The sequence below is a fragment of the Cetorhinus maximus genome, chromosome 26 (genome assembly GCF_964194155.1).
Source record: "Cetorhinus maximus chromosome 26, sCetMax3.hap1.1, whole genome shotgun sequence".
NCBI lineage: Eukaryota > Metazoa > Chordata > Chondrichthyes > Lamniformes > Cetorhinidae > Cetorhinus > Cetorhinus maximus.
In genome coordinates this window covers 13054920-13082821 of record NC_135904.1, presented here as the reverse complement: position 1 = coordinate 13082821, position 27902 = coordinate 13054920, and the positions used below count along the sequence as shown (strand labels likewise).

Genomic DNA, 27902 nt, shown 5'->3' with positions numbered 1-27902 from the left:
GTTTAAGGTCTCACCTCAAAGATGGCATCTCTGACAATGTAGCACTCCCTTAATACTACACTGGGACTGTCAGCCTGAACTCTGCTTAAGTCTCTGGAGTGACTCTGGGACCATCAGACTCAAGGGAGAACTATCCATTGAACCATATGAGGAAGGGGCACTTGGGTGAGCACAGCTGTATCTGTGATTGAAACCCCAGAGTTGGGAAGGAGGGTGAAAATTTGGGGAAAAAAATGTAAGATTTGGAAAAGGGACTGAATGTGTTCATTAAATTTTGGAAACCGCGTTGCAGATGTGACTGATAACTTGCAAGTTGTGATACTCTGCATTTATCCAGGCTCTGTCACCTCTCACATTCTAGCCTAAGAGACAGAACAACAATCTCCCATTCACTGTCAATGTTTAGTCATCTCGAGCATTGTGATTCTGCAGACCGCGAAAATGGTGACTAGAATAAACTGGACGTTCAACAGGAATCCCTCCTTAATCTTCACTGGCAGCTCTCTTTTGTCGAGCAGTACAAGAGAGTGAATCTAATGTGACATGGCGTCAACTTAACCAAACACATCCAAAAAATAAAAGGGCTGAGTGCCGGAGATGGAACAGTCAATACAACACGACAGCAGTTGCTGTCACAATGGTCCTGAATTTAACTGACTGCAGTGCCACCAACCCCCCACCCGCCCTGCCCCACCCCCAACCACTCAGCTCCACTCCCGCACTGTTGGAGGTGCCATCTTTTGGATAAGACATTAAACAAAACCCTGTCTCCTGCCTCAGGTGAATGTAAAAGATCCCAGAGCATTATTTTGAAGAAGAGTAGGGGAGTTCTTCATGGTGTCTTGGGCCAACTTCGCTAAAATAGATGAACTAACCGCCCAAGGCCTCGTTGCTGTTTGTGGGAGCCTGTTCTGAGGAATTAGCTGCTATGTTTCTTACATTACAACAGTGACTAGAATTCAAAATGTACGTCATTGGCTCTAAAGCACTTTGGGCTGTCCTGAGGTTGTGAAAGGCGCTATGTAATTGCAAGTTATTCTTTCTATCATTGACATCCCCTGATTCCTTCCTACTCCCCTCCAAGCCCCATGCCAGCCATCTTTGCAACAGATTCCTTCTCCTCTGTCACCAGTCTGGCACTGCTGTCATCAGCCCACTCCTCACGTCAAGACAGGATTTCTCTAGAAAAGACAAGGCTGAGGGGTGACCTAATAGAGGTGGTTAAAATTATGGAAGGTTTTGGAAGAGTGGATACAGAGAGAATGTTTCCTCTTGTGGGGAAGAGCAGAACCAGAGGCCATCAATATAATCCAATAGGTAATTCCAAAGAAACTTTTTTACTCAAAGGGAGGTGGGAGGTGAGAATGTGGAATCACTGCCACAGGGAGTGGTTGAAGTCAATAGGATAGATGCATTTAAGGGAACACATTCTGTTTCTCTCCCACGTTTGCAACTGATAGGCTCAATAGTGAGCCTCAGGACTCGTTCCCGGTCTCTCTCCCGCTCTCGTTGCACCTACCCCCTACCCAACAGTCGATTTAGTGACTGAGGGTGGATGAGTGAATGAGTGAGGGTGGCTGAATGAGTGAGTGCGAGGGTGAGTGAGTGAGTGAAGGTGGGTGAGTGTGAGAGTGGGTGAGTAGGAGGGTAGGTGAGTGTGAGGGTGGGTGAGTAAGTGAGTGTGAGTGTAGGTAGGCGAGTGTGAAGGTGGGTGAGTTGGAGGGTGGGCGAGTGTGAGGGTGAGTGAGTGAGGGTGGGTGGGTGGGTGAGTATGAGGGTGCGTGAGTGTAAAGGTGAGTGAGTGCAAGGGTGGGTGAGTGAGTGTGAGGTGGGCGGGTTTGATGGTAGGCGAGTGTGAGGGTGACTGAGTGAGGGTGGGTGAGTGAGTATGAGAGTGGGTGAGTGTGAAGGTGAGTGAGTGTGAGGGTGAGTGAATGTGAGGGTGGGTGAGTGAGAGGTTGGGTGAGTGATTGAGTGTGAGGGTGGGGAGTGAGTGAGTATAAGGGGGTGAATGAGAGGCTGGGTGAGCGAGTGAGTGAGGGTGAGAGTGGGTGAGTGTGAGGGTGGGCAGGTGTGAGGGAGGGTGGGTGAGTGAGAGGCTGGGTGAGTGAGAGGCTGGGTGAGTGTGAGTGTGGGTGAGTGAGTGAGTGAGTGAGTGTGAGGTCGGGTGAGTGAGCGAATGTGAGAGTGGGGGAGTGAGAGGCTGTGTGAGCGAGTGAATGAGTGTGAGGGTAGGGAAGTGAGCGAGTGTGAGGGTGGGTGAGTATGAGGATGGATGAGTGAGAGGGTAGGTGAGTGTGAGGGTGTGTGAGTATGAGGATGGATGAGTGAGAGGGTGGGTGAGTGTGAGAGTGGGTGAGTGAGAGGGTGGGTGAGTGTGAGAGTGGGTGAGTGAGAGGGTGGGTGAGTGTGAGAGTGGGTGAGTGAGAGGGTGGGTGAGTGTGAGGGTGGGTGAGTGAGAGGGTGGGTGAGTGTGAGAGTGGGTGAGTGAGAGGGTGGGTGAGTGTGAGGGTGGGTGAGTATGAGGATGGATGAGTGAGAGGGTGGGTGAGTATGAGGATGGATGAGTGCGAGGGCGAGTGAGTGAGTGAGTGAGTGAGTGAGTGAGTGAGTGAGTGAGTGAGTGAGTGAGGGTGGGTGAGTGTGAAGGCGGGTGAGTGGGAGGGTAGGTGAATGTGAGGGTGGGTGAGTAAGTGAGTGTGAGTGTAGGTAGGCGAGTGTGAAGGTGGGTGAGTTGGAGGGTGGGCTAGTGTGAGGGTGAGTGAGTGAGGGTGGGTGAGTATGAGGGTGCGTGAGTGTAAAGGTGAGTGAGTGCAAGGGTGGATGAGTGAGTGTGAGGTGGGCGGGTTTGATGGTGGGCGAGTGTGAGGGTGAGTGAGTGCAGGTGGGTGAGTGAGTGAGTATGAGAGTGGGTGAGTGTGAAGGTGAGTGAGTGTGAGGGTGGGTGAGTGTGAGGGTGGGTGAGTGTGAGGGTGAGTGAGTGAGGGTGGGTGAGTGAGTATGAGAGTGGGTGAGTGTGAAGGTGAGTGAGTGTGAGGGTGGGTGAGTGTGAGGGTGGGTGAGTGAGAAGCTGGGTGAGTATGAAGGTGATTGAGTGAGAGTGTGGGTGAGTGTGAGGGTGGGTGAGTGATTGAGTGTGAGGGTGGGCGAGTGAGTGAGTGTGAGGGTGGGGAGTGAGTGAGCATAAGGGGGTGAATGAGAGGCTGGGTGAGCGAGTGAGTGAGGGTGAGAGTGGGTGAGTGTGAGGGTGGGCAGGTGTGAGGGAGGGTGGGTGAGTGAGAGGCTGGGCGAATGTGAGGATGGGTGAGTGAGCGAATGTGAGAGTGGGGGAGTGAGAGGCTGTGTGAGCGAGTGAATGAGTGTGAGGGTAGGGAAGTGAGTGAGTGTGAGGGTGGGTGAATGTGAGAGTGGGTGAGTATGAGGGTGGATGAGTGAGTGAGTATGAGGATGGATGAGTGAGAGGGTGGGTGAGTGTGAGGGTGGGTGAGTGTAAGAGTGGGTGAGATAGAGTGGGTGAGTGAGTAAGTGAGTGGGCATGAGCGTGGGTGAGTGTGAGGGTGGGTGAGTGAGTGAATGAGTGAGTGAGTGTGAGGGTGGGTAGGTGAGTGATTGTGAGGGTGGGTAAGTGAGTGATTGTGAGGGTGGGTCAGTGAGTGAGGGAGTGAGTGTGAGGGTGGTTGAGAGGGAGAGGTTGAGTGTGTGTGTGAAAGTGATATGGTGAGTGTGTGTGTTTGAGAGAGGGTATGTGTGAGAGAGAGTGTGTAAGAGGGAGTGTGTGTGTGTGGGTGTGTGTGAGAGAGGGAGAGGGTAAGTGAGCATGTGTGTGAGAGAGGCTGTGTGTGAGAGAGAGAGTGTGTGTGTGCCTGTGTGTGAGAGAGATAGTGAATGTGTGTTTGTGAGGGAGAGGGTGAGTGTGTGTGTGTGTGAGCAATAGGGTGAGTGTGTGTGTGAGTGAGAGGGTGAGCGTGTGTGTGTGTGTGTGAGAGAAAGGGAGAATGTGTGTGTGAGAGGGAGGGGCTAAGTGATTGTGTGAGACAGGTGTGTGTGAGAGAGAGGATGTGTGTAAGAGAGGGTGTGTATGAGAGAGGGTGTGTGTGTGAGGGAGAGGGTGGGTGTGTGTGAGAGAGAGAGGGCGTATGTGTGTGTGTGATGGAAAGGCTGAGTGATTGTGCGTGAGAGAGAGCGGGTCTTGGAGAGAGAGGGTGTGTGTGAGAGAGAGGGTGTGAGAGGGAGAGGGTGACTGTGTGTATGATAGAGGGAGGGTGTGTGAGAGATGGAGTTGAGAGAGGGTGAATGTGTGTGAGGGGTGAGAGTGTGTGTTTGTGTGTGTGTGTATGTATGTATGTGACGTGTGTGTGTCTGTGTTGTGTGAGGGGTGAGTGTGTGAGGGGTGTGTGTGAGGGGTGACTGCGTGTGTGTGTGAGGGGTGAGAGTGTGTGTGTGGGTGAGGGGTGTGTGTATTTGTGTATGTGTATGTGAGGGGTGAGTGTGTGTCCGTGTGTGTGTGAGGCGTGAGTGTGTGAGGTGTGATTATGTGTGTGTGTGAGAGGGGTGTGTCTGTGTGTGGGGCATGTCTGTGTGTGTGTGTATTTGAGGTAGCGGGTGAGTGTGTGTGAGAGGGAGAGGTTGAGTGTGTGTGTGTGTGTGTGAGAGGGGTGTGTCTGTGTGAGGGGCATGTCTGTATGTGTGTGTGTATTTGAGGTAGCGGGTGAGTGTGTGTGTGAGAGGGAGAGGTTGAGTGTGTGTGTGTGTGAAGTGTGAGTATGTGTGTGTGAGGGGGGTGTGTGCATGTGCGTGAGGGGTGTGTGTGTTTGAGGTAGCAGGTGAGTGTGTGCGTGTGAGGGAGATGGTGAGTGTGTGCGTGAGAGGGAGTGTGAGAGAGGGTGAGTGTGTGTGAGGGGTAAGTGTGTGTGTGAGAGGTGAGTGTGTGTGTCTGTGTGTGAGGGTGTGTGTGGGGGGTGTGTGTATGTGTTTGAGGGGTGTGTGTGTGCATGTGTGTGTGTGTGTGAGGGGTGAGTGTACATGAAGGGTGAGTGTGCGTGTGTGTTGTGTGAGGGAAAGGGTGAGTGTATCTGTACGTGTGTGTGTATGAGGGGGAGATGGTGAGTGTGCGTGTGTGTGTGTGTGTGTGTATGTGAGGTGTGTGTGTCTGTGTTGTGTGTGTGTGAGGGGTGAGTGTATGAGGGGTGAGTATGTGAGGGGTGACTGTGTGTGCATGAGGGGTGTGTGTGCGTGCGTGAGGGGTGTGTGTGCGTGCGTGAGGGGTGTGTGTGTGTGAGGGGTGAGTGTGTGTGTGTGAGGCGTGTGTGTGCGTGCGTGAGGGGTGTGTGTGTGTGAGGGGTGAGTGTGTGTGTGTGAGGGGTGTGTGTGTGTGCGTGAGTGGTGTGTGTGCGTGCGTGAGGGGTGTGTGTGCGTGCGTGAGGGGTGTGTGTGTGTGAGGGGTGAGTGTGTGTGTGTGAGGGGTGTGTGTGTGTGCGTGAGGGGTGTGTGTGTGTGCGTGAGGGGTGTGTGTGCGTGCGTGAGGGGTGTGTGTGTGTGAGGGGTGAGTGTGTGTGTGTGTGGGATGTGTGTGCGTGCGTGAGGGGTGTGTGTGCATGAGGGGTGTGTGTGTGTGTGTGAGGGGTGTGTGTGCGTGCGTGAGGGGTGTGTGTGTGCGTGAGGGGTGTGTGTGCGTGTGTGTGGGTGAGGGGTGTGTGTGTGTGCGTGAGGGGTGTGTGTGTGCGTGAGGGGTGTGTGTGTGTGTGTGGGTGAGGGGTGTGTGTATTTGTGTACGTGTATGTGAGGGGTGAGTGTGTGTCCGTGAGGAGTGAGTGTGTGAGGTGTGAGTATGTGTGTGTGAGGGGTGAGAGTGTGTGTGTGGGTGAGGGGTGTATGTGAGGGGTGACTGTGTGTGTGTGAGGGGTGTGTGTGAGGTGTGAGTATGTGTGTGTGAGGGGTGAGTGTGTGTGTGTGTGAGGGGTGAGAGTGTGTGTGTGGGTGAGGGGTGTATGTGAGGGGTGACTGTGTGTGTGTGAGGGGTGTGTGTGAGGTGTGAGTATGTGTGTGTGAGGGGTGAGTGTGTGAGTGTGTGAGGGGTGAGAGTGTGTGTGTGTGTGTGTGAGGGGTGAGTGTGTGTGTGCGGGTGAGGGGTGTGTGTATTTGTGTATGTGTATGTGAGGGGTGAGTGTGTGTCCGTGTGTGTGTGTGAGGGGTGACTGTGTGTGTGTGAGGGGTGAGTGTGTGAGGGGTGACTGCGTGTGTGTGTGAGGGGTGAGAGTGTGTGTGTGGGTGAGGGGTGAGTGTGTGAGGGGTGAGTGTGTGAGGGCTGACTGTGTGTGTGTGTGAGGGGTGAGAGTGTGTGTGTGGGTGAGGGGTGTGTGTATTTGTGTATGTGAGGGGTGAGTATGTGTCCGTGTGTGTGTGTGTGAGGGGTGAGAGTGTGTGTGTGGGTGAGGGGTGTGTGTATTTGTGTATGTGTATGTGAGGGGTGAGTGTGTGTCCGTGTTTGTGTGTGTGAGGAGTTCATTCAAAAAAAGCATTCCAGACATTGCAAGTACTTCAACTCTAATTAAACACAAAAGCAACAGTCCAACAGGAGGTTACTTTCCAAACATTTGCGAAAAGCAAAATTCCTGGAGTTTTAAATGGTGAGGTGGGTGATGATGTGCAAGAATCAGATTTAGATGTTCGAGTGTGTGTCTGCATGTGAGTTAGCGGGTGAGTGTGTGTGTGAGAGGGAGAGATTGAGTGTGTGTGTGTGTATGTCTGAGGGAGAGGGTGAGTGTATCTGTACGTGTGTGTGTATGAGGGGGGGATGGTGAGTGTGTATGTGTGTGAGAGAGGGCGAGTGTGTGTGTGCATGTGAGGTAGCGGGTGAGTGTGTGTGTGAGAGGGAGAGGCTAAGTGAGTGTGTGAGAGAGAGGGTGCATTTGAGAGAGAGGGTGTGTGTGTATGTGTGAGAGAGAGAGAGGGTGAGTGTGTGTGTGAGCGAGAGAAGATGAGTGGCTGTGTGTGTGAAAGGGAGAGAACTTAAAAACATAAGAAATAGGAGCAGGAGGAGGCTATTCGGTCCCTCAAGCCTGCCCGGCCATTCAATAAGATCATGGCTGATCTTCCCCAGGCCTCAACTCCTCTTTCGTGCCAGCTCCACATAGCCCTCAACTCCCTGATATTTCAAAAATCTATCTACCTCCTCTTTAAGTACTTTCAGTGATCTAGCCTCCACAAATCTCTGGGGTAGAGAATTCCAGACATTCACTACCCTCTGAGAGAAGAAATTGCTTCACATCTCAGTTTTAAATGAGTGTCCCCTTATTCTGTAACTATGTCCCCTAGTTCGAGATTCACCCACCGGTGGAAACATCTTCTCAACATCTACCCTGTCAAGCCCCCTCAGAATCTTGTACATTTCAATAAGATCACCCCTCATTCTTCTGAACTCTAATGAATAAAGGCCTAACCTGTTTAGCTGTTCTTGATAAGTCAACCCCTTCATCCCAGGACTCAGGCTAGTGAATCTCTTTGGAACTGCCTCCAATGCCAGTATATCCTTTCTTAAATACGGGGACCAAAACTGTACACAGTACTCCAGGTGTGGTCTCACCAACACCTTGTACAGTTGTAACAAGACTTCCCCATTTTTGAACTCCAACCCTCTAGCAACACAGGCCAAAATTCCATTTGCCTTCTTAATTACTTGCTGCACCTGCATGCTAACTTCTTGTGTTTCATGCACAAGAACACCCAGATCCCTCTGTGCTGCACTTTTTTTGAGTCTCTCTCCGCTTAAATAATAGTCTGCCTTTTGATTCTTCCTACCAAAGTGCATGACCTCACACTTTCTTACATTAAACGCCATCTGCCAAATTTTCGCCCACTCACTCAACCTACCTATATCCCCTTGCAGATTCCTTATGTCCTCATCACAACATGCCCTCCCACCTATTTTTGTATCGTCAGAAAAATTGGATACATTACACACTGCCCCCTCCTCCAAGTCATTAATATAGATGGTAAATAATTGAGGCCCTAGGACTGATCCTTGTGGCTCTCCACTAGTTACGTCTTTCCAACCTGAAAAAGACCCATTAATCCCGACTCTTTGTCTTCTGTGTGTTAACCAATCCTCAATCCATGCTAATACATTATCCCTAATACTGTGAGCTCCTAACCTGTGCAATAACCTTTTATGTGGCACCTTATCAAATGCCTTCTGGAAATCCAAATACACTACATCTACCGGTTCACCTTTATCAACTCTGCTTGTTATATCCTCAAAGAACTCTAGCAAATTTGTCAAATATGATTTCCCTTTCACAAAACTGTGTTGACTCTGTTTGATTGCGTTAAGCTTTTCTAAATGTTCTGCTATTTCTTCCTTAACAATGGACTATAGCATTTTCCCAACAACGGATGTTAGGCTGACTGGCCTATAGTTTCCTACTTTCTGTCTCCCTCCATTCTTGAACAGGGGCATCATATTAGTGGTTTTCCAATCTGATGGGAGCCTCCAGGAATCCAGTGAGTTCTGGAATATTTGGACCAATGCCTCCACTTTCCCTGCAGCCACTTCCTTTAAAACGTCCTGGTAACCTGTCTGCCGTTAGTCCCATTAGTTTGTCAAATACTTTGTCCCTCGTGATTGAGACTGTTACAAGATCTTTCCTCCCATTAGCTCCTTGCTTATCTGGTATCTTTGGGATGTTTATAGTGTCCTCCACCGTGAAGACCGATGCAAAATATTGGTTTAAACTATTTTCCATTTCCCTGTTCCCTGTTATCTGCAGTCACATCTTCCAAGGGTATCATGCTCACTTTAACCACTCTCTTTCTTTTCATATACCCGTAGAAGCTCTTGTTGTTTGTTTTTTTATTTTTGCCAATTTACTTTCATAATCAAATTTCTTAGTCATTCACTGCTTCCTTAAAAATTCCCAATCCTCTGGCCTACCACTAGTTTTTGCCACTTTTTATGCCTTAGTTTTTGATTGGATTCTCTCCTTGACCACCTTTGTTAACCACGGGTGGCTCATCCTTCTCAGCAAGTCCTTCTTTTTGACCAGGATAAATTTTTGCTGAGCATATGAAATATCTGCTTAAATGTCTGCCACTGCTCATCCACTGACCTTCCCCTTAGTCTATTTTCCCAGCCCGCTTTAGACTTTAGTGTGTGCATGAGTGGTGAGCGTCTGTGTGAGAGAGGGTGAGAGAGAGGGTGAGAGTGTGTGTGTGAGAGGGTTGAGTGTGTGTGTGAGGCTTGAGTGTGTGTGTGAGGGGTGAATGTGTGTTTTTGTGTGAGGCGTGAGTGTGTGTGTGAGGGGTGCGTGTGTGTGTGTGTGCATGAGGGGTGAGGGTGTGTGTGTGTGTGTGAGGGATGTGTGTGTATGAGGGGTGAGTGTGTGTGTGTGTGTGAGGGGGTTATGTGTGTGTGTGTGTGTGAGGGGTGAGGGTGTGTGTGTGTGTGAGGGGGTTGTGTGTGTGAGGGATGTGTGTGTGAGGGATGTGTGTGTATGAGGGGTGAGTGTGTGTGTGTGTGTGTGTGTGGGGGTTGTGTGTGTGTGTGAGGGATGTGTGTGTATGAGGGGTGAGTGTGTGTGTGTGTGAGGGGGTTGTGTGTGAGGGATGTGTGTGTGAGGGGTGTGTCTGTGTTTGTGAGAGAGGGTGAGTGTGTGTGTGTGTGTGTGAGGGATGTGTGCGTATGAGGGGTGAGTGTGTGTGTGTGTGTGAGGGGGTTGTGTGTGTGTGTGTGTGTGAGGGATGTGTGTGTGAGGGGTGTGTCTGTGTTTGTGAGAGAAAGAGGGTGAGTGTGTGTGTGAGAGAGAGAGTGTGAATATGTATGCTGTGAGAGTGGAGACAGAGGTATATGTGTGTGTTACAGAGAGAGGGGTGGGAGTGGTGAGTGTGTGCCTGACTCACTCCCACTCTCAGGGTACTCATTCACCCTCACCACACACACCACCAGGTACTCCCACTCTCACAATGGGTGGGGGTACGAGTGAGCACCCTGAGATTGGGAGTGAGCTAGACACATGCACTCTCACCCTTTTCAAACTCTAATGGTTGTCTTTATTTACTCATTTTTTAATTATCAATTTATTGTTGTGACATTTTTTTTGCTCGGCAAGTTGTTTCTTTCCATATGTCAGCTTTTTTTTTTGAAATTCACGTTTAATTTTGTGTCAAATCTTATCGTTCTGAAATTTCTCATCGGTCCCTCAAGTGTGAGAAAAATTAAAACCGGGCTCTCCCACACGAAAAGGTTGGACAAGTCTGATTTACGCAGTGAGTTGTTGTGATCTGGCATGTGCTGCCTATAAGGCCGATGGAAGCAGATTCAATAGGAACTTTCAAAAGGGAATTGGAGAAACGTTTGAAAAGGAAAAATGTTCAAGATCATCGGGAAAGAGCGGGGGGAGTGGGATAGGCTCTTTCACAGAGCCAGCAGAGGCATGATGGGCCAAATGGCCAACTTCTGTGCTGTAAGATTCGCTGAGCTCATTCTGTGCCACTGGTAAACATCAATGTCACTCCCACCGCCGCACGACCCCCACCCCCCCCGCCACAACTCCCATTATTTTGTAGGATATTCTAACACTTACTGGGATGTCAGATCATCGAGAGTTAATGGTCAGGATAGGCTCACCAGCTCAGCTGTCATCTACTTGATAATCCTCCAGTTTGCTCCTAATGGCTGCTTCCATTATTTCTCAGTTATTGATGCTCAGCTTCACACAGACAGGGCTGGAAGGTGGATGGTGAGTAAGCAAACCCACCTTAATCAGCAAAAATACAAATAACTGCAGGAAAGGGTGAGGCTTAAACAATTGGATTAGCAACAGTTCAGTTAAGAAATGATCAACTTCTAATTCTGTAGAATTCTATGCTGAATGGGGTAGTCAGATTGCATTAACTCACTGGTGCTTTGAGGCTTGATGGCAGGGCGTATCTGCACTTTACTCACACGATAATGTCAAAGATTTCCTTCGACAGCACCTTCCAAACCCACTACCTCTACCATCTAGATGGATAAGGGCACCAGGCACATGGGAACACCACCACCTGGAGGTTCCCCTCCAAGCCACTCATCACCCTGACTTGGAAATATATCGCCGTTCCTTCACTGTCACTGGGTCAAAATCCTGGAACTCCCTTCCTAACAGCACTGTGGGTGTACCGACACCACAGGGACTGCAGCGGTTCATGAAGGAACCCCCACCTTCTCAAGGGCAATCAGGGATGGGCAATAAATGCTGGCCCAGCCAACAAAGCGCACATCCCATGAACAAAAAAATTTTCCAGTGATGATGAATTCTACTGAAGGGTGGAGAGGGGAAGATGAGAGGAGGAGGGGAAGGGTGGGACAGAAGCACTTGGGAGGGAAGGGGAGACGGGTTGAGAGGAGAGGAGACAGCACCGGTTTTACTTATTGTGGTGACATTTATTAGTGAAACATTGAACTTAATGGGGTTGATCAGCTGTATACACGCACCCTCACCCCATTCTTTAAAAAAAGCTTTATTTCTTCTTCAAAGCCTGGAACTGCACATAAAACACTTCCCTCTGGAAAACAAAACTAATCAGAAAAACACACAACAGTTCACGGGTGAGTATTAAATGATTTGACTGGTGCCCATGGTGATTTATTGCACTCACATTGTTTGATGATGACCTCCTTTGCAGTCAACCCCTTACTCATGCTCCAGCCCAACAAACCTCCGAGATCGATTTTTTAATGCCTGCCTCTTGTGCACCCCTGATTTTAATCACTCTGCTATTGGCGGCTGTGCCTTCAGTTGCCTGGCTTTAAGATCTGGCCTTCTCTCTGCCTCTATCTCTTCCTTTAAGACACTCCTTAAAACCTACCTGTTTGACCAAGCTTTTGATTACTTGTCCTCATATTTTCCTACCTGGCTCAGTGTCAGGTTTTGTTTGATAAGCACGATGAAGCACCTTGGGATGTTTTACTCTATTCGGGGTGCTATATAAATGCAGGTTGCTGCTGTTACATAGCCTCTTTCTGACTTAGAGTTCATCACTCACCAGGCTGCATGTAGCACAAAGACCACAGGGGGCGGAGGAGGAGGGTGGCAGTGATTTTTGTTGAATAATTTAGATGCTAAGCGTGTAAAAAAGACGGGGTCTTAAAAGAAAGTGTCGGTTTAACCAGCGTTTAGTGCAATACGTCGTCTTGACAAAATGAGTTGAAGCCAACACTAGGAACAGCTGCTACTGCTCATTAAAGAGGCAAGCAGGTAGGCATTTTGGTGGCTAGCACTTGTTCTAATGCTTCTCCTGGCCGTGACCAGCTGTTTGGGAGTAAACAAGACATTGATGTGGACATCAAACGCTACTTTAAAGGGGCACTGATCATTTCATGTTCATTGCTGTGAAGAGAATCTCTGAAACACATCGGGGGACTTTCTGGGATGCTTTGTCAAGACTTCGCCAACCCAGCCAACATTAATTCTGAAAATTCTGAGGGCGTCACCTGAAGAGAATATGTGCTGTGCCACTCCCAACATATTGGATGCCCTACAGGAGAAAGGGTGTGTTTGGTCATGGGCATTTTGTGAGGGATCCTCCTTAGTTTGGACAAGGAATGGGAGGAAGGCCTGAGACTGGGCAGAACAGCACCAGCTTCTGCAATGAGAGAGGGACCAGAAGATGAGGTGAACTCCCCCTCGCTGCTACAAGTACAGGATGGTCCTTCTTCTTCTCTGGACTTGTTCCACCAGGGCCTCTATCCGAGAACCTTTGCCCTCTCTTCTTTTGTCCCTGAGCCGTCTGCAACATGCTTCTGTGCGCCAGCCAGCCTTCAATGGAAGTGGGTGTGAAGAGCCAACATATACTGCTCCATGAAAATGAATTCCAATCAACGTTTGAGTGCTAATTCTGGTGAGCGTCTCCAGACAAGTTCAAATTATGCTAATCATCAATTTGTCTGAAAATTGTGTGTTACGTTTGGTCTTCCACACAGGTGTTTTTTTATTAGCACTGAACCCATTTAGCACCTGTTTTCATCCTGTGGCCAAAATAACCCCCTGAGGAGGAAGGGGTCTTTCTGACAGAATTTTAAAATTGTTTATGAGATGTGGGCATTGCTGGCTAGGCCAGCATTTATTGCCCATCCTTAATTGCCCTTGATTAAAGGGGTGTGAGATAATAGTCCTGAAAGGGAGACTCATTCACAGAGAAGATGGGTTTAATCATTGCGATGTAACTTTGGATTGCTGCACAGATGTTCACAAACAAATCTCTCCCTCTCTTCGGGTACCATGCCCTAAGAGTGCGTTGGCGGCCATGGACCGCCATGTTAATCTTGCCCTGGAGGCATGGATCATCTTCGATGTTGGTACATTCATCCAGTTAGCGAGGCCCTTTAAAAAGATTGTTTTTGTCTATCTCAATCTCTTTTACCATCGATCTTTCCCATCAGCCTCAGACTTTCTAAATCTTGATTTCTTATTACAGGCCCAAGAAATTCCAACTGTCTCTTCCTGACCTTGGTCAGCAGAGTTCTTTTGGTCTCAGATTTTACTAGAACCTCTTCATTGGTAGTGTGACTTGTCCAAGATATCTTCATTATTCACCTCAAAAACCAAAACTCTGCAGCCTCAAATCTTCTTTAAGTTGCTTTACTGATCGTCTAACGCTCACTTCTCTCTGTCAAAATTGGAGTGATGTAGCATTCCAGGATTCTCAGCTTTGTTTTCCTGGCTAATCCTGAGTTGATCATAATCTCTTTCATTTTTTGAAAAGCATCTTTCCCCTTTCCAATCCTTCCTCTTATTTTCTGGTCGCACTTTCCGTCTGATGTTAACATACTTCCCAGGTAACAAAATAAAAACTGAAAATGCTGGAAAAACTCAGCATTAGTGGAGAGAAAAACAGAGTTAATGTTTCAAGTCTGTATGACTCTTCTTCAGAGCTAAAGAGAAGTAGAAATGTGAGGAAATTTATACTATTTAAGGGGGGGGTGGAGCAGGTGAAGCTGGATAGAAGGTCAGCGATAGGTGGAGGATAAGGAGAGGTTGACAAAGATGTCAAGGATACAAAACAAAGGGAGTGTTAATGGCAGTGGTGAGGGCTAAAGAAGATGCTGATAGTGGCATAAAGGTAAGAAAGCAGAATGTGTGAACACCAGAACAAGGGGTCAGCAATCTGTAAAAGAACAACATGGAACAAGTAACAGAGAGTCCTTTTGGGGGTGGGGTGGAGGGAGGGGGCGGTGGCTGGGGAAAAGAGGATAGAAAAAGGGATAAGGGGATGAAAAAGGGATAAAACGATGAATTAAATGAATGCAGATAAAAAATAAAAATACATTTTAAAAAATGGAATTAAAAAAGGTGTGTAGGCAGAGGAGAGAGTTGATGGGGCAGAATTTTCCCTTTGGCGTGTGGGGATGAGTCCCGCAAGTCTGGGCGTAAAATGACGCATGGTGTCGCCAGGCGAGCGTCCTGTCGTCACCTCACGCCATCACGATATTTCGCTGGGCTGGATGATCTCTGATGTGCACCCGCCATTAATTAACGGGCCACTTAAGGCCCTTGAGGCGCCAATCGATGCCGATTTTTTGGGGGCCGTGCGATCTTCGTGTTGGCGCACGGGCACAACGGGCAGGCGGGTGGGACACATTTATATTAACCTCAACCATGGGTGGGATAAGAGGGCTCACTGGGGCCATGAACGTGCACAGTCAAGTATTTATTATTGAAAGTTTTTGAAACTTGCTTGTGATCAGCAGTACTTCAAAACGCATACCAGCTGCGTTTTCTGGACTCTTAACCCTCAGGTCAGCACTCTGCAGTGAGGAATCTTTTCCGGGCCTGCAGGTTTCAGGAAGCCTTCCCATAGCCTGGGAATAGGAGTGGAACTGTCCACTGGAGGCAGCTCCTCTGAGGAGGAAGGGAGGGCCAGAAGGGGGAGGAGGCCAGGAGTACACATTCAGCCTCCAGGGGAGCCACCTTTGGGAGGACAGGCACAGGCACAAGGGGTGCAGGGCCAAGAGGTAGACCAAGGTGGACGGGGCCGCAGAAGACGCCACTATCCTGCTGCCAGGGTTTACAGGCGGCGAAGCAGCTACCTCAATATGTCTGAGGTGCGGTGCTGAAGGAGGTTCCGCCTCTCAAGGGAGATAGTCAACTATATCTGTCAGATGATTGGCCCTGAGATCTCCACTAACTGTGTGGGTGGACAACCCATGCCAGTGGCTCTGAAGGTCACAGCTGCCCTCAACTTCTATGCTTCTGGCTTCTTCCAGGGGTCGGTGGGTGATCTTTGTGGTGTCTTCCAATCAGCTGTCCACACTTGTGTTAAGCAGGTTACAGACGCTCTGTTCAGGCGTGCATTGACCTTCATCCACTTCCGTTGGGACCAGGCAAGCCAGACACAGCGAACCAGAGGCTTCGTGGCCATTGCTGGCTTCCCCCGTGTCCAGGGTGCTATAGACTGTACACATGTGGCCATCAAGTTGCCAGCAGGTGAGCCCGGTGCCTTCGTCAACAGGAAGGGCTTCCACTCCACGAACGTGCAGATAGTGTGTGACCACAGGATGCTGATTCTACAAGTCTGTGCAAGGTACCCAGGCAGCTCCCATGACGCCTACATCCTCAGACACTCCCAGGTGCCAGGGCTCTTCAGTGCTCCAGCCCGGCTGAATGGATGGCTGCCGGGTGACAAGGGCTATCCCCTCAGAAGGTGGCTCATGACGCCTCTCAGCCATCCAAGAACAGAGGCTGAGCAGCGGTACAATAGGAGCCAGGGCACCACAAGGGCTGTGGTGGAGAGAGCCATTGGTCTTCTCAAGATGCGCTTCCGATGCCTGGACCACTCAGGGGGCGCACTCCAGTACTCCCCAGATCATGTCTTGGTGATAGTGGTTGCATGCTGCACTCTCCACAATCTTGCGCTGGAAAGGGGGGAACACAGTGGACGATGAAGACGTCGACGCAGTGGCTGCGGCTGCACACGATGAGTCCAGCAGTGAGTCCGAGAGTGAGCATGCACAGGGAAATGCTGAGGGGGTAGACGCTGACCCGGGCATACTGCAGGGAGGCAGGGACACCCGGGAGGCTTTAATCCAATGAACCTTCAACTAGCACACCACAGATGGATCACCAGGACAAGCCTGGGCTGTAGGCTCGATACTCGACACCTAAGTGCAAAATCTGGCAGGTTAGCAACAGTAACTAAGGGCCTTTTAGTAAAGCTGAATGTCCAACAAAGCACTCATTATAGTTTTCGAAACCATACGCTTGCAGAAGAAAAGAAGCACCCTCAGCCATGGTGACATATCTGAATTTATTCTGTCAAGCAAACCGACTTATTCCAAAAAAAAGAGAATAGTGTTACCAAACAAAGCAAATCATAAGGACCTCATCTCGGGCCAACACAAAAGCACCAGTGAAAAACCTGTGGTGTGCCTAAGGTACCTTATGTTTTCGTTTCCAGGTGCTACGTCTTGGTGCTGCCCCCTCGCTGGGAGTGGTATCTGAGCCAGCCTGCTGACTCTGCTGTCCTGTTGGCCTCGATGACCTTGGCGGTCGTCCTCTGGCCCGTGGAGCCAGTGCTGGCCCCGCCTGGGAGGGAGCTGCCAGTTCCACAGCTGGCATCTCCCCAGCCGTCGCCGCCTCACCGGATGCAACGGTCACTGGCAGAGGGGTGGAGGAGATGCCGCCCTCATCCGGAGCGCCCTGAGAGGAGCCCGCAGAGACACCAGGCAGCTGCTGCGCCGACATGAGGTCACGTCGGACCTCCCTGCTCACCGTGAATAGATGGGCACCGAGCTGGGAAAGTTGATGTTCAAACCATCTCCCACACTGGCACTGGTCAGTTGAGGTCAATGCCGATGTGAGGGCTTGCTGGTCAGAGCGCATTCCCAGGAAGCCCTGACGGGTCTCCTGGAGTATCCTCTCCACGAGAGTCGCCACTCTCTCCATGGAGGACTCATGGCGCTCGGACATGTAGCTCATTGCTTCGGCGAGCATCCGCGTAGACTCCACCACCACGGAGACCAAGCCGAGCATAGCCTCATGTATCTCCCCCAGATGCTCCCGCACACCCGGCTGCATTTCCTGCACCGGCTGCGTCGCGGACGACTCCAGAGGCACATCATCAGGCACCGACTGAGCATGTGCCTGGTCCCCTGCAGTCCTGCTGGTGCCATCGGCACTCTCTGTCTCTGCCAGCTCCTCCAGCGACTGTAATGTGCCCTCACTGCTGTGCCCCAAGACACTAGCCGATGTTCTAATTCCCACCGAGGTGCTAGTATCTGCGCTGGTGCCTGCCTGGCAGAGATGGTGTGATGCTGGTGAGACTTCAGGCCCCTCAGGTGTGAGAAGGGGCCTCTGCTGCTCCTCCTCCCGGCCCTGCTCTGATGATGCTGAAAGGAAGAACAAGGGCGTTGGATCAGTTAACGAGGAGACAATGACAAAGTGCATCCCTGTACCTTGGGTCATTATGCGCACATCCTTCCATAACCAATGGTCAAGCCATGTTGCAAAATTAAATCAATTAACATTCAGCAGTGCTGTGGCTGTTGGGAGGACAATGCTGACCTCACTGTTGGGCATAAATACCTGGCCGTGGCACCCCAGCCTCACCGACACCAGTGGGCCTGGGCGCATGGCGCCTCTCCAGATCCAGGGCCTCCTGCTCGAAGTGGCTAAGAATGGCGACCTGCACCTGCCCATCGCCAATCCTCGCCCGCTCTGCTGCGTTATGAGCATTCTTCTTCTGAAAATGAGAGATGAGCATTGATGAGTGAAAATTGCACATGGACTCTCTTCACGCACGGCCCACCCCAACCAGAGTGGGACATATCAGGGCTCCAGAGCCTTCTCATCCCGCTGCTGCTGAACACTCACACTAAGATGCTAGGCCTGCTCCACAGCCCCCCCACCCCCTTGGCCACATGCTGCCTACATCACATTAGGCACCACACGGTATATCCTTCCATAGCAAGGAGGCACAAGCACGTGGAGCACAGAGGGCAGCAGATGGTTCGTTGCCACGTCATCTTGAAGCTCCCCTCCCAGCATCTCATCGCCCTGACTAGGACACGTCTTGCACCTAGGTGCAGCTCCTCCAGGTTACCCCCAAACCAGCCATGTGGGACTCAGTGTAACACATGCTGCGGGGGCAAAACGCACCTCCTCATCACCCTCTCAGGGTGACCTCAGCATGGGCAATATCTGCCGGCCCACCCAGCAAATGACAAATGCCGTCAATGATTCAATGCGCTCGTGACACTCAGACTTTGGGGGTGGGGGTGCAGCAGTGGGGTAAGCCGACCTGCTGGGTTAAATGCCCAATGCCAACATGGCACTCACCCTGCCAGAGCGCAGCATGTCATTGAAGCGCTTGCAGCACTGGATCCAGGTGCGCCTCACCACGTCGTAGGAGCTCATCACCTCCGCCACCTCCTCCCAGGCACGTTTCGTCATGTGGGGGGACCTTCCCCTCCCATCCTGGGGAACCAGCACCTCCCGCAGCGCTGCCACCTCCTCGAGGGCAACAAGGCAGCCATCGGAAAAGCGAGGGGCACGCTGGCCCCCCGCCCTACCCTCCGGCCTGGACTGCTCACCTCGCCAGAAGTGCCCTGGTGAGCCCTTCCACTTGCCATTGTGAGCAGCCTTGCAAAGGCTGCCAGCGCTTCAGATAAACAGGTCACCGGGTCGCCATTGGACCCGGTGGACAATGCACTCCTGCCACCGACCGCCCACTCCCACCATCCTCAGGAGTTGGGCATTACGCTGGGCGGGCCTTAATTGGCCCACCCGTGTAAAATGGTGGCGCGGACCTGATCATGGGCAGCTATTGGGTCCACGCCTACCCGCGCCCGGTCCCACTCCACCCTCCCCCAGCCAAACAGAAAATTCAGCCCATGATCTGAAATTGTTGAACACAATGTTAAGTCCAGAAGGCGATAAAGTGCCTAGTTGGAAGATGAGGTGCTGTTCCTCCAGTTTGCATTGAGCTTCACTGGAACATTGCAGCAGGCCAAGGACGGACATGTGGGCATGAGAGCAGGGTGGAGTGTTGAAATGGCAAGTGACAGGGAGGTCTGGGTCATGCTTGCGGACAGACCACAGACCGAAGGTGTTCTGCAAAGCGGTCACCCAGTCTGTGTTTGGTCTCCCCAATGTAGAGGAGACCGCATTGGGAGCAGTGAATGCAGTAGACTAAATTGAAGGAGGTGCAAGTGAAATGCTGCTTCACCTGAAAGGAGTGTTTGGGTCCTTAGACTGTGAGGAGGGCAGAGGTAAAGGGGCAGGTGTTGCACCTTCTACGATTGCAAGGGAAAGTGCCGTGGGAAGGGGATGAGGTGTTGGGGATGATGGAAGACTGGACCAGGGTGTCCCGGAGGGAACAGTCCCTACAGAATGCTGACAAGGGGGGTTTGGTGGAGGCATCATGCTGGGGTTGGCGGAAATGACAGAGGATGATCCTTTGAAAGCGGAGGTTGGTAGGGTGAAAAGCGAGGACAAGGGGGAACCTATCATGGCTCTGGGAGAGAGAGGAAGGTGTGAGGGCAGAGACGCGGGAGATGGGTCAGACACGATTGAGGGCCCTGTCAACCACAGTGGGTGAGAAACCTCGGTTAAGGAAGAAGGAAGACATGTTAGAAGTGCTGTTTTGGAAAGTGGCATCATCAGAACAGATGCGATGGAGGTGAAGGAACTGAGAGAGTGGGATGGGGTCCCTACAGGAAGAGGGGTATGAGGAGCTGTAGTTGAAGTAGCTGTGGGAATCGGTGGGTTTGTAATGAATATTGGTGGACAGTTTATCACCAGAAATGGATACAGAGAGGTCAAGGACGGGAAGGGAAGTGTTGGAGATGGACCATGTGAAGGTGGTAGGAGGGTGGAAATTGGAAGCAAAGTTGATCAATTTTTCCAGGTCCAGGAAGCAGCACTGATAGTCATCCATGTACCGAAAAGAAAGTTGTGGCAGGGGGCCTGAGTAGGACTGGGCCAAGGGATGTTCCACATACCCCATAAAGAGACAGGCATAACTGGGGCCCGCGCGGGTACCCATAGCCACACCTTTTATTTGGAAGAAGTGAGACAAGTTTAAGGAGAAATTGTTCCGTGAGAGAACAAGTTCAGCCAGATGGAGGAGAGTGGTGGTGGAAGAGGATTGTTCAGGCCTCTGTCCAAGGGAGAAGTGGAGAGTACGCCTCACTGTCCAAGGGCCCAAACGTTCCTTTCAGGTGAAGCAGCATTTCACTTGCACCTCCTTCAATTTGGACTCCTGCTCCCAATGCAGTCTCCTCTACACTGGGGACACCAAACGCAGACTGGGTAACCGCTTTGCGGAACACCTTCAGTCTGTCTGCAAGCATTACCCAGACCTCCCTGTCGCTTGCCATTTCAACACTCCACCCTGCTCTCATGCCCACATGTCCGTCCTTGGCCTGCTGCAATGTTCCAGTGAAGCTCAACACAAACTGGAGGAACAACACCTCATCTTCCGACTAGGCACTTTACAGTCTTCCGGACTTAACACTGAGCTCAACAACTTCAGAACATGAACACTCTCCTCTATCTTCACCTCTTTGTTAATCCCTTTTTAAAAAATTATTTTTATTTTTTATTTACTTATGTTTGTTTCCATTCATTTATTCATTGTTTTATCCCCTTATCCCTTTTTCTATCCTTTTTTCCCCAACCACTGCCCCTCCTCCCACCCCACCCCCAAATGGGCTCTGTTACTTGTCCCATGTTGTTCTATCACAGATTGCTGACCCTTGTCCTGGTGTTCACACATTCTGCTTTCTTACCTTTATGCCACTATCAGCACCTTCTTTAGCCCTCGCCACTAACATTAACACTCGCTTTGTTTTGTTTCCATGATGTTTTTGTCAATATCTCCTTATCCTCCACCTATCACTGACCTTCTATCCAGCTTCACCTGCTCCACCCCCCTGCCCCCCCTTAAACAGTATAAATTTCATCACATTTCTACTCTTTAGCTCTGAAGGAGAGCCACACAGACTCAAACTATCTTTGCTGTTTCTCTTTCCACAGACGCTGCCAGACCTGCTGAGTTTTTCCAGCATTTTCTGTTTTTATTTCAGATTTCCAGCATCAGCAGTATTTTGCTTTTATCCTAGGCTACACAATTTGTCTATCTGTTTGACATTTTCATTCCTCACTGTGATCTTACCTTCTGGTCTGATTTTCCTGAAATACCCAAATTGAAGGGTTTTTTTTCTGGTCTATTCACTGCTTTATTGTGCAGATTACACCCCTAGAGGGCAGTGTCGCTCTGTTGAAAATCTAAGCGAACACATTCTGATCTGATGGAATTAACTGCGCAACTACAGATTTCTGAACCAGAGCCAGGCAAATGCTCACTAGTGCTGGGCTTACAGAAGGAGCAGTGAGACTGAAGTGCGGTAGGAAAAAGCAAGCTGCAGAGTCTCCTCAGCTGGTTCCTGGCACAGTCAACTTCGTCTCACTGCTGGAGAAATTCGGGGCCGATACAGATGGCAACAGTTTTTTCCCTGCTACAATTACAGAGATCAGAATGAAGTACCAGCAGGATGTGGATCAGCATCTTGGAGATAAACTGTTCTGTTTAGGAAAGGATGGACAGGGCTGGAGTAGGGCAGAGGGATTAGTTTGGGATTGATACAGGGCTATGGGGAGAGAGCAGGGCAGTGAGATTAGTTTGGGGATTGATACAGGGCTATGGGGAGAGAGCGGGGCAGTGAGATTATCTTGGGATTGATACAGGGCTATGGGGAGAGAGCGGGGCAGTGGGATTAGTTTGGGATTGATACAGGGCTATGGGGAGAGAGCGGGGCAGTGGGATTAGTTTGGGGATTGATACAGGGCTATGGGGAGAGAGCGGGGCAGTGGGATTAGTTTGGGATTGATACGGGGCTATGGGAAGAGTGCGGGGCAGTGGGATTAGTTTGGGATTGATACAGGGCTATGGGGAGAGAGCGGGGCAGTGAGATTAGCTTGGGATTGATACAGGGCTATGGGGAGAGAGCGGGGCAGTGGGATTAGTTTGGGGATTGATACGGGGCTATGGGAAGAGTGCGGGGCAGTGGGATTAGTTTGGGATTGATACAGGGCTATGGGGAGAGAGCGGGGCAGTGGGATTAGTTTGGGGATTGATACAGGGCTATGTGAGTGGGGCAGTGGAATCACTTTGGGATTGAAACAGAGCCAAGGGGAGAGCGCGGAGATATATGGGGTTAGTTTGAGATTGGTACAGGGCTATGGGGAGAGAGCGGGGCAATGGGATTAGTTTGGGGATTGATACAGGGCTATGGGGAGAGAGCGGGGCAATGGGATTAGTTTGGGATTGATACAGGGCTTCGCAGAGGAGCCTGCAGAGACGACAGGCAGCTGCTGTGCCAACTTGAGGTCACTTCGGACCTCTCTGCTCACTGTGGATGGATGGGCACCGTGCTGGGATACTTGGTGCCCAAACCATCTCCCACACTAGCACTGACCACCTGAGGTCAATGCCGCTGTGAGGGCTTGCAGGTCCGAGCGCAACCCCAGGAGGCCCTGATTGGTCTCCTGGAGGAGCCTCTCCATGAGAGACTTCACTCTCTCCATGGGGGAAGCATGGCGCTCGGCCATGAGGCTCATTGCATCGGTGATGCTCCGCGTAGACTCCTCCAGCACAGGCACCATTCCACACATAGCCTCATGTGTCTCTGCCAGATCCCCCCGCTTACCCTGCTGCACTTCCGGCATTTGCTGCCTCACAGACGACTCCAGAGGCACATCATCAGCCATTGACCGAGCGTGTGCCTGGTCCCCATCAGTCCTCTGACTGCCGGCACCCTGGGCACTCTCTGTCTCCGCCCGCACCTCAAGCGAGTGTGAAGGGCTCTCATCGCCGCGCCCCGGGACACTAGCCGAAGATCTAATTCTAACTGAGGCACTAGTATCTGTGTTGGTGCCTGCCTGGCTGAGATGGTGTGACGCTGGTGAGTGGATTTCCTCTGGGGCCTCACGGGTGAGAGGTGGGCCCTTTGCCTCCTCCTCCCGGCCCTGCTCCGGTGAAGCTGAAAGGGAAAAAAAGGGCATTTGATTTAGTTACAGTGCAGACAATGTCAATTTGCATGCCGCTCCCCCAGATCATTATGTGCTCATCCTTCCATAATCAATGGTCAACCCGTGTTGCCAACTCCAATCACTGAGCATTCAGCAGTGCAATGGCTTCTGGGACACACATGGTGACCTGAGTGCTCACCAAACATACCTCTCCGTGGCACCCCAGCCTCACCGCCACTGGTGGATCTGGGGTCATGGCACCTCTCCAGATCGATGGCCTGCTGCTCATAAGGTGTTAGGGTCGCCAACTGGGCCTGGCTTCCGCCAGTCCACATCCGCTCTGTGGAATTGTGCGCAGTCTTCTCCTGAAAACAAGAGAAGAGCATTGATTAGTCCAGCCTCTACCTGAATTCCCATCACATCCCTGCCAACCCAGCCAGAGTGGGACATTGCAGGGCTCCAGTTCTTCATCACCCTGCAGCTGCTGCACCCTCACGCAGAGAAGCCAGGGCTGACCCCCCCACCTCCCATTGCCCAAATGCTGCCTTCTTCACATGAGGCACCACAAAGTGTTACTTTGCTAAGCAAGGTGGCACAGGCATGTGGAGCGCAAAGACCAGCAGATGGATTGGTGCTCTGCCAACTGGAAGCTCCCCTCCCAGCATGTTACCACACTGACTTTAACATTCTTCCCAGTTCCAGCTCTCTACCTAGGCACAGGTCCTTGACTTTCACCCCCATTCTACACTCTGGGTGCCAGTGTCACACATGCTGCCGATGCAGAACCCATCTCAGCACAACCCTCTCAGGGTGAACTAGGCATGGGCAATATCTGCTGGCCCACCCAGCGAGGGATACATGCCGTGAAGGATTCAATGCCGTTACTGTATCCAGAGTTGCCGGGGGAGGAGGTGGGGTGGGGTGGGTGAGGGGAGGGGGGCTGTTTGGGGGGAAAGGGTGACGGCTGCATTAAGTGACCCGAGGCAACATGGTGCTCACCCTTCCCGAGCGCAGGAGGTTGTTGAATCTTTTGCGGCACTGGACCCATGTGCACCGCAGCACCTCATGGGAGCTGACACTCTCCGTCACCTCCTCCCACGCACGTTTGGTCAGGGAGGCCTCCGCCTCCCGTCCCTCGGAAGAAGGATCACCAGTCGCGCTGCCACCCCCTCCAGGAGGGCAGCTAGGCACCCAGAGAAATGAGGGGCACACTGCCCCACCCTCCGGCCTGGCCTGGCCTGCCTCGATGGCCTACCCTCCAGACTTGCATGATGCACATTACCCCTATGATGTGCTCTTCTCCCGGCCATTGTGAGCAGCCTTGTAAAGGTTACCAGGCCTTCATTTAAACAGGCCAGAGGGTTGGACCCGGTGGTCTGTGCACGCCCACCGCCGCCTGCCCACTCCCACTATCCCCGGGAGTCGAGAACTATGCTGGGTGGGCCTTAATTGGCCCACCCGCGTAAAATGGTCCAGGTCCACGCCCGCTCCCACACGCCCGACATGGGGGAAATTCTTCCCATAATTCTGATCTTAAAATAAGTTAATTGCAATGCTAGTTATACCCTGGTGAAACATGTACAAGTGGTTTGTTTTCAGATATGTTTGAGTCTGAGGAGTCTGAAATCCTGCAAACCACCAGGGGACATTACTGGAGCACAAAACGGCGTAAAATTCAATATTTCTCAGAACTTGTATTTGCTAATTGCAATCGATAAAAGGTGAAGGTGGGAGAGGAACTGGAGGTATCTTATTCCTCTTCCTCCCATTATTGGTAACGATAGAATGCTGCCAAGTGCTGGCTGGAAGACCACAATGCAGACAAGACTCCCAAGTTGGCACAATATCCAGACTTTGACAAACAACAGATGATGAGGTGACATGAAGAATTGTTGTGATCTGGGGATCTGCTGCCTGGAAGGGTGGTGGAAGCAGATTCAATTGTGACCTTCAAAAGGAAATTGGATAAATAGAATTTTACAGCTCAAAATTAGGCCAATTGGCCCATATTGCCTATGCTGGCTCTGTGAAAGAGTTATCCAACTAGTCCCACTCCCCTTGTTGTTTGCAGGATTTCAGTCTCCTCAGGCTCAAATACAAATGACTTCTACATGTTTCACCAGGGTCCAAGCAGCATTGCAATTAACTTATTTTAAGATCAGAATTATGTCACTGCAGTGATCACTCAGCCCAATCATCAGACTCTCACCTCAGATTCTTACCCCAGTCCTGCAAAGTTTTCCTTTTCAAGTATTTATCCAATTCCCTTTTGAAAATTTTACTATTGAATCTGCTTCCGCCGATCTTTCAGGCAGCGCGTTCCAGATCACAACAACTCACTGTGTGAAAAAGATTCTCATCTCCCCTCTGGTTCTTTTGCCAATTCTCTTCAATCTGCGCCCTCTGGTCACCAACCCTCCTGCCAGTGAAAACAGTTTCTATCAAAACCACTCAATTTTGAACACCTCGCTTAAAACTCCTTTTAACCTTTTCTACTCCTAGGAGAATTGTCATGAAGCTATTAATGTATATAATATTACTGGAAAATATTTCTCTTTTAAAATAGAGGTTTAGTCTGTGGGTGTGGCTTAATTGGATTAAAGGGTGCTTCGATGTGTGCTAGTTTTGAGATGTAAGCAGAGAGATAGAGTGTATTTGGGTTTTTTGAATAGAGCATTCAAGAAGTGGGGTGAAAACTACCACCGAGCTAGCAGATACCAAGCAATATGTTTATATTATTAATAAAATTAGTGCTATGAAATGGGTTTTATTGTTAAAAGATGGAGTTCAAAGAAGCTGGTGATACAAAGAGAATTTACATTCAATGGGCGGTGGTAGGTATAACCTCAGCAGTGTTGTGTGTGCAGGGCAGAGGCAATGTGAGATTAAAAGCAGCTGTGAGCCTCAAACTGTCGCCACAGGAACCAAAGTGAAAAGAACCTCATTTGGAATTCATACGGTGAAAATGCTTTGCCTGGTGCCTGGTTAAGTCTATGGGTTGCTGTTGCCTTAATGGAGATTAGTTTGGGCATTTGTTAAAAGTTATGATCGTAGTAATTTGTAGCCATGTGTACAAATTTAATTTGTGTAAATTAATAAAATGTTTCATTTAGCTTAATATAAAACCTCTCGCGAACTGGTGGTATGATTCCTGAATTTAGAGTCGCATCTTAAACATAACACTTAAAATTATAGGTTATGACAGTTGTTTAAAGTTTCCCTCTGGGATTTTAAAAAGATAACTCAGCTTTACCAAGTGCACGGTCATAACAAGAATAATCCTAGCTTCTCCATGCGACTGAAGTCCCTCATGCCTGGTACCATCCCAGTTATATTTGAAACCCCCCCCAAAAAATAAACCATCTTTTGTCTTACAGTATTAACAGCCTCCATTCCAATCCAGGTAGCTTCATTTCTTTGTGAGAAGTCTCTGATGAATTGCTGAAAGTTCCACAATCGCACTAATTGCTGTGAGATACCCTAATCAGTTTGGAAGAGAATTCTAATTTGATTCAGGATATTTCTTGATTGCATTAGTGCAGAATCACTGGTGTTTAATGCAGGATGATGGGGTTCCCTTTAGCTCGATTGGAGAGAGCTAATTTTGAGAGCTATCCGCAATCTAATTCAGGAGTCACTGAGGTACTTTCATTTCCAGATTGCTTCCTTGTCGTCATTTTTGATGCAATATTTGAGCTCAACAGATTGTCTTGGTCTTGTTGGTAAAACAAATTTCTTCCTTCTGACTGCACCTCGTGTCGCATCTCGGTCAGTCATGACACCGATAGAGAAACAGGATAAATCCTCGATTATACAACCAGCTCGAAAAGGAAAAATATAATAGGTCCGTGGGGAGATAGCAGGGGAGCAGGAACAATTGGATAGTTCCTTCAAAGGCATGATGGGCTGAAAGGCCTTCTTCTGTGCTATAAGATTCTATGGTAACCACAGTTTCAGATGCACACCCCTTCTTATGTCAGTATATACACATCTGTTTCTTGTACTTACCTGCTAGTGAGAGGCTGACAATTGGTGGTGAGCTTTGGCCAGTTTTGTGATGTTGACTTCACATTCTGAGGTTGTGAAAAGCGTTACATAAAGCAAGCCTTTCTCCTCTCCTTCAAATGGTGTAACCTCAATATCGAGAAAGAGAGGATATATTTACAGAGAGTGAATGGGATGGTGTGTATCTCTGTGTATCCTTTATTGAGTTTTTAAAAGACTACATACCAGCTTGGAAAATATAAAAAGCAGCAAGGTCAGCTGTGGCGACAGAAATGGAGTTAACGGGCAGGATTTTCTGGTCATCAGGCGGGCGTGGTGGGCAGGCCTGGGAGCGGCTGCCTGCGATTGGCCCCCCCAGCCACGATTTCAGGCTGCTAGGCCGACTAACAGCCAGGCAGCGTGAAACACGCGCTGAGGGCCTCAGGGCTGCCAGTGTGGGGGCGGGAGGAGTGCGAGCGCACAAGTCTGCGCATGCGCTGGGAATCGCACACTGAAAGCCCACTGAAGACAGGGGGCTGCTTCAGGAAGCTGAAGATTTGTAGAAACAGAAATAAAGATTTAAAAAAACAAGAGAAACATGTCCCCACATATGACTCAGTCACACGAACAGGCAGGATGAGGTTTCCAACCGTAATTTTTAAAAAGTAAACATTTTTAGAAATCATGATTTCTAAAAATGTTTACTTTTTAAAAATTATGGTTGGAAACCTCATCCTGCCCGTGAATGGGGCTTCATGAAAAATCCAAAAGCCGCCTGGCCAATTCGCCCGCCCGCCAACAGTAAGGTTGGACGGGCAGTGAAAAATTGCTTTTAATTAATTGATTAAGGGCCTTAATAGACCTCTTAATTGTTGGTGGGTGTGCTGCAGACTCTCGGACACACCCGCCAACCAA

At 50.2% G+C, this 27902-nt stretch overlaps 1 protein-coding gene across 1 annotated transcript in view; it reads left to right on the top strand.

Moving 5' to 3' along the window:
- The window catches only part of map2k1 (mitogen-activated protein kinase kinase 1), a 348516-nt gene extending 320939 nt beyond the window's left edge, over positions 1-27577 (top strand). The window contains exon 12 of the transcript XR_013573469.1: positions 27565-27577. The gene's annotated coding sequence lies outside the window, so the exon portion shown is untranslated. The remainder of the gene's footprint in view (positions 1-27564) is intronic.
- Positions 27578-27902: the final 325 nt, after the last annotated feature.